The 16,327-nt window shown below is 39.5% G+C and overlaps 1 protein-coding gene across 1 annotated transcript in view; it reads right to left on the bottom strand.

Annotated features, from left to right (window-relative positions):
- AGPAT4 (1-acylglycerol-3-phosphate O-acyltransferase 4) overlaps positions 1-16,327 on the bottom strand; it is an 83,497-nt gene that overhangs the window by 51,558 nt on the left and 15,612 nt on the right. The gene's annotated exons all lie outside the window — the stretch shown is intronic.

The raw sequence follows: 16,327 nt of genomic DNA, 5'->3' as shown, positions 1-16,327 counted from the left end.
GTTACAAATCTGCTCTTATAAAACACCAAATGTATGAACACATACTTGCCATCAGGTATTTGAATTTCTACAGTTTCTTTTCAAGGAATTTGCTGATACTAGAAGGGCAGGGAAAAAAAGAGACTTCAAATCTAATACACCCAGGCAATACCAAGCCATTCACATAGTACAATAAAAGAAATTGCTATTAATAAACTTTGTGGATGATACAAAGTCAAAACAAAGTTAAAAATCAAATGACCTTGAGAGGTAGGGTAACAGAAATGGAATTAATTTTGATAGGACAGATCATGGCATGATATCTTACAGAACTAATAAAAATAGAGCCTCATAATTTGGAAATGACAGAGGAGAGAGATATCTGGGAATATTCGCTTCCCGCTGAAAGTTTCTGCTCCATTCGTATTACACAGCTCTAAGAAGGAAAAAGATGGCATCAGGATATTTGTTCCTGGAGACAAGGGAATGGTGCATTGCACCACTGAGAGAATCTCTGGGCCAGCACATCAGTACCCGACATCCATGCTCAGGAAGGAAACACTGAAACAAAGCAGAGGCAGACCAGGGCTATCAGGATGACCTGAAAGAAGAAAAGTTTGGCTCACTCAAGCTAAGAAGCAAATGCTGGAACAGGTTGGGTTGCTCCCCGTGAATATGGCTAACGGATGCAGAAAATTAACAGTACAGAAAAAGAACAATTTAAGCTTAATACAACTAGCACAAGAACATCCATGTCTAAAGTGACTGAAAACACAGGTATCTGATATTCTGAAGCTTTTTCTAATTACTTTCACAGATTAAAAATATTTAACAGTTTTATAAATTAAGATTCATCTTAGAAAGAAGCACATTATTCCACTGCTAGAAACACTATGAATTTACTTCAGTGATACAAGAGCTCCTTTCTAGTCCTATTTCCTCTAATTGGAAAAAGTGAGATTTTCCAAACAGACCTCTCTCCTCTCTTCCATCACTGCTTGAAAAACACACTGCAGATCGAGAAACACTGCTACGAGCATTCACTGGACAAGGAAGAAGACAGTAATAAGCAAAGGCTTCTCTTTAAGCAGGGCAGCACCAGCCAGAAACCCTTCCCAAAGGAGCTCTCAGTTGAAAAATCACATTCCAGGGGGCCAGGATCTGAAAAATTGAGTATCCAAAGAAGCAAATATGAGCTAAGTCAATAGATGTCAGTCTTAAGTTGTATTTATTCAATCACAATTGGCCTCTTTGATATAAGACGTCATTAATGTTTCCGTAATTATAGGACAATCAACACTGTCCACACTCAGGACTCATACTTTCTTAGGACAACAGTATATGCACAGGTGTGACTGGGGTTCTTTCACCATGTGCATTGCTTATATGTACTAATTAGATCATCTAAACATTAGGGAAGTTATCTGACTCAAGTGAATCACGTTTAATCCACATATTTAGGAAGAAGACCTATTTTCACATAATTTCTCTCCTTCTAGCATGTAGTCTTTCAATAGCCTTAATTTCTATATATAGCAAGTTTATCCTCCTTAGCTGCAAATCAAAAATCAAGAATTTGGGCTTTAGAAAGAAAGCATTTCAGAACAAGAGAGAAAATCCCGTTATTTTTGCTGCTCTAAATCCATGCCATCGACATGTTTAAGCTGTATTTTCAGCTACTGAGAAGAAGAGATGTGAACTTATCTTTGAGAAGAACGACTAATGATAAAAAACCTAACAGTTGCTAGAGAAAGCAATCTCCAGGACAAACTGTTAGAAAAGTGTATTTAAATATGAAACCGAAAAAAGGTAATTTAAATCCTAACAAAATCTGCAGGGTTTTTAAATAAAGCCTCTAGTGAACAAGAGTTACATTTCACAGAGGTATAAATAAATAAAAAAGAAGAAACTAATCTCTGCAGAACAGCAGAACAAGAAAACTGGGGATAACGGCTTCTAACGTTTCTGTACTTTTCCAGTAATACTTACTTTTGATTTCAGATAACTAGTGCACTCAAAAGAAACATCTACATATTACTAGAAATAATATACTACAAACTATTTTTAGACTTAAGCTACAGCAGATAGCTTCTACTTAGTCTTCCTATGCACAAGATATCTGAATATCAATAATGGAAACAAAAAGCTGACTGAGTACCTGTATTTTATCATCAGAGTTAATGGTGAATAACCACGGAACCTTTATCACTGAGAACACTGTTCAGAACAAAACCATTACTCATTTTTCACTTGCATTCTCTGAATTCCCTGTCTCTGCCTGTAATCTTACAGCATCTCATCACATGAGGTCTTGAGAGACAAGAACTATGTCCCAGTGCTTATTTTAGCTTCTTAATCCCTATCAGTGACTTTCACAAAATGTTCTTTAGGGAGACAATAAGGTCAGAAACTACAAATCAAAAAAATGGCTTTCATGAATTAAAAATAAAGTACTACAGTTCAGATATACCTATCAAGTATCAAGCTGGGATTTTTCTACTGGGTTCAGTCTGTAACCCCTCAAGATAATGTTATCCAAATATATAAATATACAAAAATCCCCACTTTTTCTTATCAAAGAATTTAATACACATCAGAAAGTGCACATTCTGTTAAGACAGACATATCCAACAATATTACATACAACAACATTACACCACACGTAAGGACATCAGTGCCTCTCGATGCACATTTAGTTTGGTTGTGCTTACATTCCTACTTCCTCAAAGCTTTTAGAAAATTAATCCACCGGTGGAACATTGCAACCGCTCAGACAGCCTGCAGCTTGTGTGCTCCAGCTGGTGAGAATGTAAAGGCACTCATTTGCCTAACCTCTCACTGCTCAGACTGAAAGGATATCCACAAAAAACACACTGCAGAAATTCTGTGCAAAGAGGTAACCAGCTTCTTCCTTTTTCATGTCTGCTGCAACTGTGTTGTATTCTTAGAACTACTTGTGTTGAATAACTTTCCCATGAAACAGAGGTTTAGCTTACGTGGTACATGGAAACCTTGCATCATCAACTGGCTCCAAGTTTGCACTGATTGACTCAAGTTTCCAAAAAGAGCTCCGGCAGCTACAAAAGGTAGGCTGTGCTTCTCTAGTAACCCAAGACACTTTCCTATTCAGTGCTTCGCAAATTATGAAGGGTAGCAGGCAGACACACCGTTTCAAGTAGGTACAGGAGAAATAGTTATTGCTTCTTTTAAAAGGCACAATCTGACTTGTCATAGCAGTAACAAAATAAAGATCCATCATACAAACAAGACATGCAGATGTCAGGAGTAGACAGGTATCACAAGATCAGAAGCATACACATACTGCTGATATTTCTGTTAACTTTATGACAAGTATTTCTAGTACAAGAGAATCACAGGAAAAAAAATCGGGAAATTTTTCAAGATTTAAGCAGGGGTTACAATATTACATAAAGTATACCAGGTACCAGAACTTTATTCCATGACAAACTGATGAAAACTGTAGAGAAATCACAGAACAAAAAAGACAGCCTATCACAAGAGTCAGTGATTTCCTTGACCTTAGCTAGAAAATTCCTTTCTGAATTATCTTTTCCACCTTTATTGCCTCAACTTTCTCAAAACAGGATCCATGTGACCCACTGACTTGGATGCAGTATTTATCAGCTTGCAAAACAATGGAGGTAAAATTATCCTCTTTTCACCCTCTAGGCCATACACACTTCTGATTTACAATGGATTGAAATACTCTCCTTTTAACTCATGCAGGCTCATACTTGCTCTTTGCCTAAGGAAGACCTAGAGCTTTTTAAAAACATTTTAAAAACAACTCTTCTGGATGGTCATCTGGACTTCTCACAGGACTTCAGCCACTCAGAATTAAGAGAAGCACAGTAACAGCATCAGTTCTGGTTGCTATTTCAGACCCATCAAAGGCAGACTGCACAGTTGTTAGGTTGCCTGCTGGCACTGTGCCAGAGGTCTTTGAGGTCCTGTGCAGGCATTTAGAACTTCTCTAAAATCTTGCCTAAAAGCTGGAAAGCAGAATGCCAGTGCAAATAAACACTATTTAGTATTTGAATTTACCGATCGTATTTGAAGGCTTAGACAATAACCTCCTCTGTTATCAATACTGCTGCTTCATTGACTTTGCAACTGCTTGCACCACAGTAGAACCCAGAAGGGACAAGAAGACCCTTGAGGTACTCCAGTCCTGTCTCATTAGGGGCTTTTTATTTGAAAGTGGTGTAATTTTTACCCGCTCAAATTCTTCTCCAAGTGGAACTGCCACATAACCCAACAGCAGTAGAAGACAATGTCAGCTGAAGGACAGAAATCACTCACAACCTAGGTTGCTGTGAGCACCTTTCCTTACAATTTCTTTCTGCCTGCCAAGGGTGACTGAGAAGCTCGTGAGACAACACTTCAGCCAGATGGCATGCAAAGGCTCTTCCAACAGCCTGGCTCTGTGGGACAAAGCTTGCATGGAGGCTTCCACAACGGAGAACTCAATGCACAGTCTTCCAAGTGTTGCAGCATATCAGATTGCTCCTTGACATAGTAATGCAGTAAGGCAAGCAAACAGATCTCAAAGTTCAGCAAGGAACTTTGATTTACGAACTTTGTGCAAGAGGTACATACTCTTGAAGAGAAACAGTAGAGCTTCTTCTACTGAGGGTCCAGCCCCAAAACTGAAGAGGAAGCCTCTCTCTGCTCTTAGCTAAGAAACAGCAAAGAAAAAATAAATCTAAAACAAGATTCAAACACTGTTTTAAAATACACTTCTCTTTTTTTTCTTCAAATCAGAGCTGGCCATTTATTAAAAAAGCCCACACAACAGGGAATATGGACAGGAAGGATGGTTTCATCTACCATCCCTAGATGGGCAGGGACAGAGGGAGCCCTATGCTGGCCACAGAGCCCACTGCTCAGCTTTTAGATGCAGAGAGCTAAGGCAGGGTATGCAGGGTACAGAAACAGTCTCCAGACAAGCACACAAGGCAGTGTTCTTTTATAGAGCACTGGGCACACACCAGTTGCTGAAAGCGAAGCTCACTGACAACTGCTCAAAGGCAGTTATGCACTACACAGAGTGACTGGCAAGGAATGATATGCTAAGAGGAACACTTCCTAAATGCGCCATTTTGAATACTAAAGTACAAAGAAAGCTTCCACTTTAAAGAGGTAACAACCACCTCCTCTCAACACTTACTAATTTGTCAACATAACTTCAAGATAAAAATCACAGATTTAAAAACCAAACTGAACTAAAGATTGATAGTACACAGATTTTTTTCCCCCCACTTTTTTTTGTTTCCCTCAAACATACACTAACATTTACGTTAGTTGGCCAGATCCTCTACTGGAATAAAAATAATCTCCAGTGTAGTCACTGTTACACCATGCTGAGTTACACAAAATAAGGATTAGAATCATCACACCCGTTACAAAGCGAAAGGTTTATCTTTGCTTTGATCTTCTTGTCAATCTATTTGCAATTCAGCCTCAATGCTTGCTTAGTCATAGAATTAAAACTTGCATGTACGTGTGCATAAAGTGGCTAGTGTATTAAATGAAAATTACATCGTTTTATTAAAACATTATGGGACCCCTGGTGGCCTAGTGGTTAGCATGCGGGACTCTCACTGCTGCGACCCAGGTTCGAATCCCAGTCCCCCGGGCAGATGGAGCTCGTTAACCCTGTGAGGCCATCCATCTATGAGAAGGTCACTCTAAACAAACCTACCTCACTGCCATTGTCCAAGCTCGCTTGGCCCCGGCAGATGAACCTTAGGATTAAAGGGTGGGCTCAGTTCAGCGCAGGCTGTGTCTCACCTAAAAAAAATCCATTGCGCAGGCTGGAAAGGTAAAAGACCTTTCCCAAAATCTTCGTTCGCGAAGACTGGCCATTATTATGGTTGTAATTTTGAAGGCTGATATTACACAATGTTCTGCTGCTTGCTGTGCCTCAGCTCCATGAACATGGTTCATTTAATTTTCTTACACAATTAAGACAACAAAACACTATTGATGAAAAGGTGATTCATCCTTTTTGATGGAGTGTCATCAGTGTTTTCTCAGGTGAAACACACAAGACAAATAAACTACAGGCAGTTTAATATGGCAAAGCTAGGATGTAAAACAGTCAAGCTGAAATTGCTTTGGGAACCAACATCAGAATCAGATTTAATGTAAGATCTTAAGTGCACAAACCTTCAAGGTACACTGAAAGCCAGAATGGGCTTTTCTCACAGAGGCTATGATAGAGGAACCAAAACCTTGTGGTTAGAACATACATTAAGGCATGTGTCTACTATTTGAGCCAGGAGCTGATCTGGGTATGAGCCTTCCAATTACTGCATGTGTACTGGCACACCACCTCACTTTCCAGGTTTGCTCCAGCTCCTATTCCCGTATTGTCTTCCCTCTCTAAACATTGAAGTGATCATTCAAGTTTAAGCAAATAGATTCTCTCTTTCTAACATAACACCCACAAAACGTAAAACATGATTTTTCCTCAGGAGAAGAAGAAATTTTAAGTCAGCATATGTATTCCTGAAACAAGATATTTCAACTGATGCTGCCTTCTCTAGTGCAGTCCTGAGCTAGAGGGTGAAGGAACTCAGAAACAAGTTTTGTTCATTTCTTTAGCCACTATTCCTTTTAAACTATCTCCATGCTGCAAGTTAAAAGCAACCCTCCCTTCAGAAAAAAACAAAACAGCTGTACACTTCAAACATTTAATTTCACAGCTTTTTTCTGTCTTTTATCCTGACATAATCTGTCTACAACACAGCTTCTTCTCTCCAAGTTACAATGTGTGGAACAAAGCCAGCCTCACTAGTACAATGGGTTTAACACAAATACAGATCTACAGTAGTCAGTGTTTTGAAATGTTCTTTTCAAACCCTTTGGGGAAATTAATTATTTAACAGTCACATGTCAGAGAGATTTGTCTCGCATTTGAAGGCTCCTCTTATGCTTCTTCCCCAAGGAATTTGGCAATACTCCCATGTTGCAACAAACCAGCAGTTCCTCGTATGGGACCAGTTAGTGCAGATAACAAACAGGCATTTCCTCCTGCTTCTCTGTCCACCTGGACTGCCCTCAAACGTCAGCACACGGCTCTTTGTTGAAGGCATAATGAGGCAGTAAACAGAGCAGCAGAAATGACCTTCCAAACGTAATACCAGAAATCAGCAAAACTGCCCATCCAGACAGATAAGTTGGTCTCACAGGTTTCTTCTACTAACATTTACTTTTCGTATGTCAAGAAAAGACATCCTACAAAAGTACCCACCTGCAACAGGCACTGCTCATATATGAGAGCAAACTATCTTCCTGCTCCTTTTTTGGTCTTCCCTGCTTAAAAATGCAATCATGATTACAGGACTTTTCTACAGCAAGAAATCAATGACATGAGCTGGAAATAAATGAGATATTCCAGCATCCTGACTCTTACTCTTTATATGAAGATCAAAGACAGCATTATCATTCCCACACCAGTTGGGACAAAGTATTCAACTTCTCATATTGTTCACAGGAATCACTTTTGAAAAACAGTCCTGAAGATTACTACAGCAATATCCTACACAACACAGGAATAACCTAGCATATCACTGCTCTTAAAAGAGGTCCAATTCCCATTCCTATATCTCCAAGACAGAAAAAGAACTTTCAAAGGACTTATTTATATGGCACATACATCAAGCAACAGCACAGAACAAGTCTTTCCCATTAAGTCACTAAGTCCAACACTGTAACCCACACAGCTTGGGCTGCTCCTGGGACACTGCCCTTCTGCTCACCTGCACTTGCATAATGATCTATTTATCAACCATCATTTGCTTTCCACATGAAGAAATCTATCACTTCTTATCAGAATAAAGTCAGTATCTTAAAGACTCACGGATCTGCCGTTCCAGCCTTTCTAATTCCCACCTGACAACTGCATGCACCTACAGGAAGGTACAAGCTATAGCCATACAACTATGGAAATTTAAATTATCTTTCAGGAAACCGTGAATTTTAGGCATGAATTGATGAAGAGCCTGTGAAGACAAGGGAAATGAACTCTATAGTAAGTTTTAATCCAAGCAGAAGTTTTCTGAACTTTTAGCATTATAAAAAAATACTGAAAATTTAGTGTTATACCAAAAGGAAAATGTACTATGGTCTCAATTTTAAATTGTAAATAAAATAAAAACATTTGGAACCTGAAGAGGTATGTCAGCTATTTTGCTTGTGTATATCCCTCCTTCTTTATGAGCACAAAAGGCATTATGTGTTCAAATAATACAGCTTTAATTGATATATTTTGGTGGGTAGGGCAACTCATTGACTACAATTCAACTTAGATCAGCTTGCATTCAACTTCTGAAAATATAACCCAATCCAGACAATGAAAGCATTTTTCTGAGTACTGCAAGGTTAACATCTTCCTGCATATCTTTTGCCTTTGTAGAAAGAGTAGCAAACCAACAAAGGCTGTCACATAGGCCCTATGGATAAATGGTTTGAGTTTACAGGAAGAAACAGATTCTTTAGTTCTCTCTAATTATACTGTCAATAGAGTCCTCTGCAAACTGCAGAGGGTTAGTACATTGCATATCTTCAGATGAGACACTATATGAGCAAAGGGAAATATCTAGAAAATGTTAGAGAATGGTATGAGATTGCTTTCAGGAAAAAAAAATCCAGTAAGATAGGAAAGGAGCTCCTTTACAGCATCAAAGCTCTATTAATGAGAGCCCCAGTCAAAAGCCTCACAGCTGCAGATTTCCCGCACTTTTCCAAAAAACAAGGCTAAGCTTCTTTAGAAATGACATCAAGAAATTAAGTCTGTACAATCACTGCTATGACTCCCATAACTTTGGAAGAGGAAGAATCACCTAGGTGTACACTTTCAATGGTGCACATTGCTCCAAAGTGAGTAGCCAATCAACAGCAAATGAGACACACTGCACCTCACTTGGATGTTACATCAGTAGATCTACCTGACCAAACCCAGGAGAATTCAGAGCTCCCCCAGCAGTTCTTCCTATGGAGGTAGTGTTCTTCCCTGGACATGGTTGTATCACTGCTGGTTTGTATTTGCTTGTAACTGGTGATGGTGATCAATGAGATATTCTCTGCATCTCTGCATGAAGTTTACAGGGGATCAAGAGACTGCCCTTCAGATTCAGTACCATTTTAGCAATTAAAATCAGGCCTATAGCTAAAATGGGTTTTCTACAAATATGAAGTGTTTCTTAACAAGAATTTGATCCCCTGATTCTGACATTCACCCTTAATGAATAAATAACTAGTACAAAAATGTCTTCATATTCTGTGCTATGACCTGGATCATCAGATACCATGTTCCCAAGTTACATCATGTCAGACAGAAGTACTTTCACACAAACACTCCACATGTACGCCAGTTCAGGAATCTAAGAAGCTTGTTGCCCAGATCTAATGCTTAACAAAGGTGCTAGAAACTTTGTGATCTGTGATGCCAGACACCAAACAGAATGCAATTTCCAGTGTGCAGGCTATCATCATCACCCTTCTTCAGATCAGGAATCTGAGGCAATAAAAGAAAAGGAAAATGAAGACAAGTGACCTCTACAAAGGCTCCAGCAACGACAAAATAGTATCAGCAACAGTGAAGACACTCTTTTCATTAAAGATCAGACTAAGTGTCTCTCTAGCTCTTCACTGGTCTTGCATAGAAAGCATCAGTATCAAAAGTTTTTTTCACATCCATTTTCACAGAAATTAGTCCCCTTTCTCCTGAACGAAGACCGTATCCCTTTTAGGTTGAATTAGGAACTCTGCTACAGGTCATGCACAGATGTCATTCAAATAGACCAGAATGCTTGCAATCAGCATGCCATCTTGGTTGATCCATTCAAGTTCACTGTCAATACTGCAACCACTAAGAAAACTGAATAACAGCACTTGCAAGTGGCATAAAATGAGAAGGATTGAAATGTTATTACTTGATACAGCAAGTTAATGGTAGTAGGGAAAATACGGAGGCATATGTTAGGCACTGCAGAGGAGTTGTTCATAGCAATTAATGTAATTCTACTCCACAAGTACAATCTAGAAAAAAGGGAGTTCAAGCTGTGATGAATGCAGCAAACACACACACACACACGAACACACAATTTTACTCTACCATTAAATAATGGAGAACCTGGTCCAGTAATTGGCTCCTTCTGTCCTTACAAATTAGAGAAGGTCAAGGTTTGGTCTGAGTAGAGAACTCTACAGATAACCAGCAGCACTGTCACAAGTACATAACATGTATAAAACAGTATTAGAAAACAGGCTGGAGGAAGGCATCAATGAATTAGAGTAGAGGACACTTTAACGTAGATAATTTCTACTGGAGTTTATTTTTTCCTAGAATTTATCTAGGTTGAAACTAACATGAGCATTTCTTTAGTACACTTGATTTCTATAGTCATTGCCATGGCTTAGCTTGAGAGAAAACAAGAAAGCTAAAGTGATGGTCTAGCTTTCCAAAAATTCAAATCAACATTTTCACTTTGTATGACTATCAAATCTGGCCTCCAGTTTTTCCCCATTAGTTGTAAACTTTTCATAATCTTTACCAGTGGCTTTGTACGGATGTGGTATGTGGAACCAAGATAACAAAGGCTTATATGGACAAGTAGCTCTTGAGAAAAATACACTTTGCAGAGATTTCTCAAAATGATGCAAACAGGCTAAGCAAGCAGTCACAAGTGGCCTATGAAAGCTCTTTGCTATATATACGTTGACAAGCATAACTGTTTGCTTTATAAATAAAATACTACAGGATTGTATTAAGGGCACTGGCATACTTTGACAACAGCAGACTGTTTCTCCTGCAGTATAAGATGACAATAGAGGGAAGTGGAGGACAAAGAAAGCCCAACCTCTCTGGGGCCTTCTTGCTCTCATCCCTTCCCACCCGCTCAACTGCATCAGAGGCAAGAATTCTCCTCCCTGCTCCAGCACCACCTTCATATGAACAAGTAAAATGGGCCAAGGGCTCCTCTAAACTCCAAGTGGGCAGCAGGTTGCATGCAGGGAAACAAATTCTTGAGCATTAACGTGGCCCTGATACTACCACAGAGCCTTATTCAGATGTCCAGTCCTCACTGCAAAGCCTATAGTTGTAGATGGAAGGAATTCGCTTTACTGTGTTATAACTGCCAAGTCAACTTGAAGCAGTTCTCAATTTCCTCCAGTTTTGTGTTTTTTTAGGTAGCTCAGTCATAAGAAGAGTCAGTTTCCATCTTGGTTTTGCTGCAGTCAATGAAGAGGAATCAGGGTACTTCTTTCCATGAAAAGAAGGGTCTTTCCCTCTGTAGAATTTATAAACTGTAGCCTACATAGCGTAACTTTACCCAGAGGTGTAATAACACCCCTTTCATAGCACAAGAATAGCTATTAGTACTACTATAATTTATTTATGAAGGCAGATTAGAAGCTAAGTCAATTGCTTTTAAAGCTCTTCTGCAGCTGTTCACACGACTGTGTCACTGTTGCCAGGTCTTTTGTTTATGCAAAGTTCACCTCATGCGGTGAGTCAGCAGGAGGCCAGTCTGCCACTCACCCTGGGAGCACAAGGGGCATCTCAGCACAAGGAGAAGCTCACTTTCCCCCAATACAGTAGCAGCAAGAGGACAAGTTAACAACCACTTATGGGCAAATACCTTCCACCCAGCACCTCTAAAGAAGCCATTTATCCTGTATGTGTACGTCCCATTCTGGTAGTCCTGGTACACGGCAGAATTATGTACCAAACAGCCTGCAGGAGCCCAGCATGTGCTGCTCAACCTGGGGTTGCACTGTACCAGCCAACGAAGCACAAACTGATTTAGAAAGGACAAACTATGTTCCCACTGCCCAACAAGCTACGCAGCACATATGGCATGAATCCCAAGACAATCTGTTCCCTCTATGTGTTTGGCCAACTTCACAAGCTAGTGCAGAATAGCTGTGTGTACCCTTTGTGGTGGTTTTCTATCACACAAGGGGAAGAAAGAAGAGGTATTCCCACCTCTTCCAATCCAAGCACAAAGAGTATCCATGAGAACTGTATGTATTCCACACTAAGTGCTTCCTTCCTTGGCATACATCTTGGCTCTCAGACTTTTAGAAAAATAAACTGAGAACAATATATCCCTAAATTATTTAAAAATAAACCCCAAGATTGATTGCTTGCTCAATCTTTGTTTATATGCCATCTTCCAAGCACACTTACTTTTAAAATTTTTATTGCTATCACCTTATTGAGGCTTGCAATGTTCAATTTCCTTAGTAGGGTGCATTCAATTGAGTTCAGTGTTAGGGAAAGTTGATCAGGGTTGTCATTTTACAAAAGGGCATTGGATTAACAGGCAGTTGAACCAATCTAGGAATATATATTTGGAGCCAGAAAATATTTTCTGAAAGTTAGAAGCCCAAAGGCTTTGGTGTTTTTGTTTTGTGTTGGGGGAAGGAAGGGGTGTTGTTGGGTTCCTCTGTGTGTGTGTGGTTTCTTTTGCTGATTGCTTCTTTTGGGGTTTGTTTTGTTTCTTTAAACTTAAAACACAACCGAGGGTGCCTAACCCTTACTAGTCTTTTCAAGGCTCATTTTAAGACTAACACAAACCAAAGTCTGTTCTTTTCAAGAATGTCCACACTCTGCAACTAACACTCTTCAGTAAAGGTCAAGACACAGAGAGGAAATAGGACTAGAACTAACCGCTACTTTGTAGATATTTGTCAAATAGGTAACAGTATCAAACAGGAAGGGTTTATTTATAGTAAAACATGAAAAATATCTTGCAGATATAAAAGCAACCCAAACTGCAATATGGGGAATGGATAAGACACCTTCAGGGAGCAGGACACTTGAACTGAACAAGGCTTCCAATCTGCAATTAAAGAACAGTTACCCAATTCAAATTTCATAAAAAGCTGGCAGTTTATCAGAACCGGTATTTTTTCATTTGCAACACTCTCAATAAAAATTCTCCCCAATGCTAATACATAATTAAGCAGGTCAATAAAGAAGCTAAACTCACCCTGACTCACAACTGGTTTCAAGAAAGGCAACAACTTCTCAACACCAATTACAGAAGGTAACTTGGTGTGTGCCATTATACGTGCTCTGTTCCATTAAAAGCAAGTTGTTGCTCTAGTTAATCTTTTTCACTGTAAATTCAAACTGGAAGCTAGGTTTCCACCTCTTCTTTAACTCGCATTTATGAAAAGTTTGAAGTCTACTGTTTTAGCCTGCTGGCTGAAGTTATGTAGTTACGAAGAGAAGCTGTAGTGCTGTTGCCAAAACTCACTGTAGAGGAGCAGTAGCTCCCACAGCTACATGTGCTCAACTACCACAGTTACTCCATACAGCCATTTTATGGTAAGAAGTTGGTGAATAGTCTGGAGTACAAGCCTTATGAGGAGCGGCTGATAAAAAAAGGATGCTCAAGGGAGACTTTATCACTCATTACAGTTGCCTGAAAGGAGGTTGTAGCGATAGGGGCGTTGGTCTCTTTTCCCAAGTAACAAGTGACAGGACAAGAAGAAATGGACTCAAATTGCATCTCGAAAGGTTTATGATGGATATTAAGGAAAATTTCTTCATGGAAAGGGTTGTCAAGCACTTGAACAGGCTGCCCAAGATTTGACTCATCATCCCTGGAGGCATTTAAAAGATGTGTAGATGTGGCTCTTAGGGACATGGTTTAGTGGTGGACTTGACAGTGCTGGGCTGATGGCTGGACTCAATCATAAGGGTCTTTCCCAACCTTAATGATTCCATGATTCTGTGAATACTTTGACTTGAGTTAGTCTGGCTTGATTCATGTGAACAGAGAAGCACCCTTGACTCAAGCTGTACTACTCAAGTGAGGACAAGCCATTAATCACAGTAACATTTTAGCTTCCCATATGCAGTATGACAGAAGACATTGCACGAGAAGTGAGAATATTATGTTCTTATATTAAAAAGGAGATAGGAGGAAAAGGGGTATAAGAAAACAGAACGACTTAAAATACAAAAAAACCCAACTTCCCCAAAGAGCATAGTGTCAAAGATGAAATGTTCTCCTCCAATTTATGGAACCATTTATCTCTACCTTTGACATCAAATGGAAACCAATTGAACCTGCAGGATCTAAAGGCAGCTGCTGCTTTCATTTCATTCTTAAATTAAACCATGCCCGCTCTACTTCACTCTTCGGTTGACCTGGTGACTCAGGCTGTATCAGCCTCTCAGAGCAACATGATCCTTGTCACCACTGCAAAGCACGTGCCTCTTTATATTCTCCAATGCTAAGCTTCATTCTCTCCAGCTGTAGGCTGTTTCCATGACTTTCATCAGACCCATACAGACCCGACTAATTTATTAGTCACCACATCAGTGGCCCCCAAAAGGCATTATTGTACACATATACTACTACAAAAACCACACCCATTTTGATTAATTGGTCTTTAGTTCTTTGAAATTCTTTTTAATCACCATTTTCCCCTTTTTAAATATCACTCAGGTAGATGTGATAAGTGACTCATATCAAATGCTAGCTTGCTCTGTTGTAAAGCTAAAATAAATTAACCTAGATGTAGTTTGTTCTGAGCATGACTGGACAAAAAATTCACAACATAATCTATTCCAGTGGCATCAGCACTAAAGACTAGATCAGTAACCCTAAGTACAAAGACATCTGCCCCACCAAGGATAAGCACGCAGTATTACTCCCTCTTACACAGTGTCCATCCCCTAGATGAGACTAGATTGAGCCAAACTGAAGGATTCAGCCTGAAGACTCTAGCACAGCTGATATCTCTGCACTAAGCAGCCAAAAGGAAGAATGGGCCAGAAGGCGTTGCATGAAAAAGTAATAATATACACTTGTATACAGCTGTACAGTATTTTCTAAATTCCACAGCTTCAAACATATACTATGCTACCAGGCAAAAGTAGAAACTTGGTCATATTCAATGTCACTGTACAAACAAATGCATAGTACTTGCATACTCTCTTCAGGGACACACACAGAATGCAAAAATGACTTTTTTCAGAAATAACATTTTTTCTACACTACAGAAATAATAAAACAGCATCCCCAATTTATTTGGGGCTATACAGGTTGATGCAGTTTTGAAATTTAAGTAAAAAAGTATGTCTTAAAAAAAACCTTTGAATAGTTGCTCATCAGACTCACTGATGAAAGATAAATAATCCCTAGTGGACCCGAGTTGAGGCATGTGACAGATTTCTACTTCAAGCAGTTTATTATGAATACTAACAGTGCTTCAGCTTCTTAGTAGCAGAACAGGTGACCTGAAAGAAACCATTTTTGCTGCATTTCTTAAACACTGTGTTGAAGGGCTGTTTTCCCCAGTATGAAACCATCCACGCCATGGCCCGGGTTCGATTCCCGGTCAGGGATACTGCCCCGGGCAGATGGTAGCTTGTTAGCCCTGTGAGGCCATCCATCTAAGAGAAGGTCACTCTAAACAAAAACCTACATCCTGAGGACCTCACTGCCATTGTCCAAGCTCGCTTGGCCCCGGCAGATGAACCTTAGGATTAAAGGGTGGGCTCAGTTCAGCGCATGCTGTGTCTCACCTAAAAAATCCATTGTGCAGGCTTGAAAGGTAAAAGACCTTTCCCAAAATCTTCGTTCACGAAGACTGGCCATACTATATTGAAACCATCCATAACTCACTCAGCATTGACAGTGACATCACACTTGAATAATCTTTAGGGAGTATCAAAAGGCATGCATTTTGCAATAGTTTCCTTTTTAGAAAGTACTTCTGAGTTTCAGAAAGGCCCAAGGAAATCACTCTGGAAGGTGGACACATTTAAAAGCATGCTCCCAGATACTGAACATTAGCATTTTTTAAGTTTCTGTGAAGAGTTCTCTTTGCTGTAAATTTAGAGCAATTATGAGAAAGTCAGGAAGTGGCAGTGCAATAAAACTGTGCTGAAGCTGCAGTCAGAGCTCTTTAAAAGCAAATATATAAGTAGACTGATTATATTGAGAAAATTACACATGCTCTGATAATCCACTGTTGTCAGGTGGAGATTCTACCAAACTCCTACTAAAAGAGAACAAACGAATGGGTACAGCTCTCATTCATTCCACTGGAATTACCTGTTCAGTCAAGTGACAGTGAATTTTCACATCTCTCAACAGTTTCAAAGGTCTGGTCTTTCTACAACTAATAAATATCCTGAGCTCATGCTCCCAACTCCCCCAAAAATCACAATAATTGCAACCTCTGCTTCTTTAAAATGGTTACAGGCTACCTGCTGTATTGTACATTATAACTACATGCATATACTGAATACAGACAGATGCAGCTTAAGGTCTGAAATGCCTATTCAAAG

Source organism: Neopelma chrysocephalum, unplaced genomic scaffold (assembly GCF_003984885.1).
Source record: "Neopelma chrysocephalum unplaced genomic scaffold, ASM398488v2 Primary Assembly neopelma1_23, whole genome shotgun sequence".
Lineage (NCBI taxonomy): Eukaryota > Metazoa > Chordata > Aves > Passeriformes > Pipridae > Neopelma > Neopelma chrysocephalum.
Note: the sequence above shows the minus strand (reverse complement) of the source record. Positions and strands in the feature narration are given on the sequence as shown.